The sequence below is a fragment of the Octopus bimaculoides genome, chromosome 3, assembly GCF_001194135.2.
Source record: "Octopus bimaculoides isolate UCB-OBI-ISO-001 chromosome 3, ASM119413v2, whole genome shotgun sequence".
Lineage (NCBI taxonomy): Eukaryota > Metazoa > Mollusca > Cephalopoda > Octopoda > Octopodidae > Octopus > Octopus bimaculoides.
In genome coordinates, this window is record NC_068983.1 from 138,082,072 (window position 1) to 138,087,829 (window position 5,758).

Sequence of the window (5,758 nt, forward strand, 5' to 3'; positions counted from 1 at the left end):
ATATATATATATATATAAATTATTTCAGTATTAACTTAGAGCAATTTGTAATCATACATTAGTAATCAAACTACGGGTCAGCATACTGAGAAGCAATCGACAATGTTAGTTGAGGGGTTGATATCATTTGATAAAAAGGCATTTACGGGGCAACTGGTATTATAATGTCGCGCTGAGAACTACTGGATTCTCCGACAAAATATGTAAAATTGCCTTATAAGCAAAAAGCATAGAAATAGGAATAGATAGAAATGATATATTTCTTATATAATTAGAGAATTGCCTAATTTAATAAATCCAATTTTCCGATACGACATAAATATACTAAGACATTAAATAGGTACTGTTTTAAGGTTAACGGTGTTGGTAATATATAGCACTAAAGTCGAAACCGATAACATTAATGAACCAATATATATATTAGATCAACCGAGTTGGAATTTAAAATTTGATGTGTAAGTATAAACATTCATTAGCCAGCGCTGCTAAAATATGTACTACAACTTCGTTAAAATTTATTTGGTTCTTACGTGAGGCAATTACATAAGGATTCAAAACTACATGGTCAGATGTTAATAAAACATAGGCCTATATGGAGGGTACATTCATATAAAAAATGTGGTGTTGTCTTAAAAGAGAAACTAACGATTTTCTTTTAGAACGAAAATGGTTTGAAAGCAGAATTGTTGGCGCCTTGTATTTACGAAATCGAACATCATGCATGTTAGTGTCAGGCTCGCTGATTTTTAATCTTTCAGAAAAAAAAATGGACTTTCATCGATATTGCAATATTCTACAGATAAGAGTTTTAAAAATGTTCAAACAGAAACTAACTTTCACTAACTTTTAAGGCGGCGAGCTGGCAGAAACGTTAGCACGCCGGGCGAAATGCTGAGTGGTATTTCGTCTGCCGCTACGTTCTGAGTTCAAATTCCGCCGAGGTCGACTTTGCCTTTCATCCTTTCGGGGTCGATAAATTAAGTACTAGTTACGCACTGGGGTCGATGTAATCGACTTAATCCATTTGTCCCCTCTCTGTTTAGCCCCATGTGGGGAATAAAGAAATTAGAAACTAACTTTCACAAAAAAGAATGATTACAATGACCTTTTATTGGTTTGGATTCTGAGTGAAATGATTAATCAATGACGTGAGGATAATTTTGACAAGCAGCTAACAGATGGTAGTAAGATTTCGAAACAATTGTATTTGAAAAACATCGCTCATATGAGTTTCTTTTCAAAATATTAAGCAAGCTTTCGTATAATATGTGTGAAAACATTTTTAATTGCTTGATGATGTAAGAAGCAAGAGAATCGAATTGTCAGCTGAAGAAGTGTAAAATAGAGAAAGGGAGTACGTAAAAGTGATGAGCTGTATATTATGAGTGAAGTTTACTTAGAAATCGCATAAGTTTTTTTTCATTTTAAAGAGAAAAGATTTGGAAAGGCATAGATAGTTAGAGGGTGAGAGAAAAGAACATAAATGTTACAGATGATTATTTATTGAAGATATCGTAGACGAAGGAGCATTATCATGTGTGCATTCGGAGTTGAGTACAGATGTAACAGTTCTTAGGATGGAAATTGCTGTATAAGTGGCATGTTATTTATTAGTTTGAAACATTGATATCTTGTCCTCATTTTGAAGAGTTATAGTTTTCATTAAAGACTTCCTTACATGCATAAGGTCTTTGAAGATAACTGAACAAATCGCAGATCCCACAAAAAAGTGCCGTTCAAATAATTAAAAGACCCAAACTTTTATCACCCACAATAAAGATATATTCAGTGATTTTCTTCGGTTTTTGAGACACCAAATGGAAAGGAAATGAAGTTCCGTCTGGATAGGATGGTAGTCAATCGCAGATTTTGTCATCGAGCGTGTCAAACTCGATACTGCTGATCGACAAAAATTCTTTACGTTTACAAAGCTGCAATTACTTACAACAGCGAAATGCAGCACATTCATAATATACTGACAGTTATGTGGCCTGAAATATCTGGCAACAAAGTATTCTGGCTACAAACACAGCATAGTACCAATAACAAAACAGAAACAACAAATGTTTGTCTACTATACAATGCAATTCACATTTGGTCTTCTTAGCTAGGGATAATACTTGTATCGTTATTCTATAAAAGCTCTGATCTGCAGAACAACTTTTGCCTCAATTTCTCTAGTTGGAATATAATATAGATATCAGGCTTCTAAGGAAATGCTGACAGCGACAACTAACTCATTAAGATAGAGATTTATCATCCATCTTTTGATCTTGAACAGTTTCGGTGCACTCATCGGCCTTTTTGAAAAGGTAAATAAAAATGAAGTACTAAAGTACTAGTGCTATTTCCATGAGAGTCCTGATGAAATATCTTGGGTGTAATGAAATCACACACAACATGCTTGACATACTGACGCAGACAAGCATTTTTACAAATACAAACATTCTCGATTTCAACTGCAGAAGGTCATCTGACTGATTGGCAAACTTTCACTCGCAAGCACATTACGTACACTAGCCCAAAACCTTATATTTTTTCTGAGTCTTTCATCTATTCTCTTATAATACCTGCTATTTTGAGCTAACAAGCTATACATAACTGCTAGACAAACCCATCTGCAGATACGCCTTCTGTCATCAATATTGTGTCTGAACTCACGAACTATGTACAACAGTTTATCCAACCGTTTCTGCTTGAAATTACAACTCTTTAGAATTCTCTCTATGACACCACTTCCGCTACAGGCATTAATCATAGTTTAGACAAAATCTCAAGTAATGACAACCAGTATTATGAGCACTGTCTTTCTCCAACGACTAAATATTCGAAAATATTAAAAAAAACAAGTAGCGTCATGGCATATTTTCATATTTTAATATTTCAAGAAGAAAGCTATAAACATTATCGCGTGAGTTTGCTATCGGTTCCATTCTCCATAGATTCTGTTTTTATAAACCCCAGTTCAATACTTGAAGTTTCATTGTGATATCGAAGAACATAACTCCTCAGCCAAAGAAAGAAGTGATATCGTGACAACGTTAACTGTTTGTAGAACTGGGGTTGTCATTCAAATTCAGTATATATTCCAGAGGAACAATTCACATGTCTTGAAGTTATATTATTTAATATGCTGATTATTTTTGACATAAGGCAGAAAGAAATCCTGATTCAGAAACATTCTGCAATGGTAGCGATCAAAACAAAGAACAAAGACACTTGAAAAAGACCAACTACTTCTTGCTGTGTTCACAGTTTGAGAGAAAAGCTATGTTCGATTTTTTTTTGGATGTAAAAATAAGATTGCAATGACGAATTTATATACGAAGATATTCTATATTTTCTTAATATATGCTTTTATTTGTTTCCTTTTCGATTAAACTGTGTTTCTCTTATTCGTATTACTTAAAACTAATGCGCTTTCAGGATTAAGCCACTACAGGGGACCTAGCGAAGAACCTACAATATAATGTAGATTGTCTTGGTAAGCTTAATTATGTATCATTCAAACATAAAAACAATATTTTGTAATTCTATGCTAACGAATCTACACAATCTACAAATGTTTTTGATTTATTTTTCATTTATATTGTTTATTCCATCTGATATCCCCTGGAGAATCTTTCAATATATTTAATTTCTACTTTTTTCTGACATTTTCTTATTTTGTTTTCTTGTCTGCGTCGATTGAAACAACTTGTAATGTTTATTTTAAATATAATTCTACTTTATCTAGAAAAGCTGAACTATACATACATATGTACGTACATATAGATACGCATACATTCAAACACACATATGCACCCCCCACACACATATGCACCCCCACACACATATACATAAACATATATATATACATGTCGTTTATAAACAATCTTGTTTTATAACGTTCAAAAATAAACAAGCAAGCAAACCAAAATATAATAATAGCCCTATATATGTATATCAATCTATCTAACTGTCTAAACAGATATGAAAGGGGCCAGTTTTTATCGTCTTTGTATTAGGATAACGTTGCATTGTGTATATATAATAGGCAATAAATGGAGACGTTTGTTCTGATATGAACAAAGTTAAGCTGGTTGTATGCAATACGGAAGAAATAAATTGAGATAAATAAATCTTTATTCTTTCTATTAAGAAATGTATCAAACAAGAAGCGATCTGTAGATTGCATATAATTTATTGCTATTACTATTTCAATCGATCTTGATACGTATCCAACTATATTTGCTAATCATAACCAAAAGCAATCTCTTTCTCTCTGTATATAGTGCGCGTTCATCCATTGTTAACTAAATTTATCACTCTTGTTTTTGGGGTGCCACAAAAGACCAATGAATCTATTATCAGCTATGATGTTGATGTTTCGAATCCAAACAGTTCTAGAGAGCTGGCAGCGACACATAACTGTGACATAGCTGCTAATCATGTGTTCGAATCAAAACGTATTTTTTGAGATGCTTACTCAGAAGGCTGGTCTATGAGAAATACTATTTTCTTTCAGAGAAAAATCAATTCCACAGTGGAGCCACCGTTTAAACCCCACACGCTATGTTCGTACTACTAGACGCAACCATCTGTTGTCATCAAATTGGTATTAATCCGGAGACATGGTGGACAACATGTTACTCAACCCAGTGCAGATGTATGCAGTTTTCAGCAGCAATTTGCTTGAGAGTTGGACTGGAACGTAGAATGGATTTCAGTGCTTACCATGACACTCAGCATGAGAGGGGGTGTTACGAAAAGATAAATACACTTGCGGAAATATGGGAAGCAACGGCTGGCTGGCTGTATGAAGGATAAAGCGATTGGTCTAGAATTCTGCTTTACGAGCTTTACTTTTACATGTCAGAGTTGTTTGCCGGCGTCTTGGCAGGTTTCTACGCAACTAATAGCAGTTCAGAAGGTTTTCAGTTCTGTGAGTCGAAGAGCAGTGAGAAAAACCGACAAAAGGATGGTCTGGTTGGTAATTTTAGGCTTGCAGCATCTCTGTTAAACGCAGATTTCAACATTTGGTCAATGAAAAGGTTATCAATAATCTAATTGGTGATGCGCAAATGTGCGACGTTCCGAACAGTTCTATCCACGACAACCTCCATCTAATGAAATAAATTAAAGATACAGAGTGGGTAGAGAATCAGGAATGAGTGAAACTTTGATCAATTTAGAGCAGTAAAATAATCGACTTTCATAGAGTGAATTTGGTAGGCGGAAACTCTTCGGAAGCCTATCGTATATATACTGATTCTACTTTCTACCATCACTTTCTTAGCATTGTTACATATTGAACACAAGTACTAAGTGAAGATTTGATCGACGAAGCCATACAAATGTTTGTTGCTGCCTGGCCGCAATGACTGAAATACGTAAAATTATAAAAGGAAAGAATAAAAAGATATATATCGTCACCATGTTTATATTTATCTTTGAAAGCTTCAAGCTACAGCTATCAAATACCGTGGTCCTGTTAGAGAGTGTTTTGACACCACAGAAAATGTTTACTTGACAGCTAATGAATAGCTTTACTTTGTTCATATCTTATTTTACCGTAGTTTTTTGGAATTGTGCACGTTTTATGATTGTCTTTTCCTCTTTTCCAGTAAAATCTTATCGTATTACATTATATTTTTACAGTTCCTTCCTTCATCCTAAACGTCTCTTTTTTTTCTAAGGTACTCTTCTGTGAATTTTACGAGTTACGGTCTGCTTTCGTCGTTTTAATACTTCACTTGGTGGTGGTTCTTTCACAGAC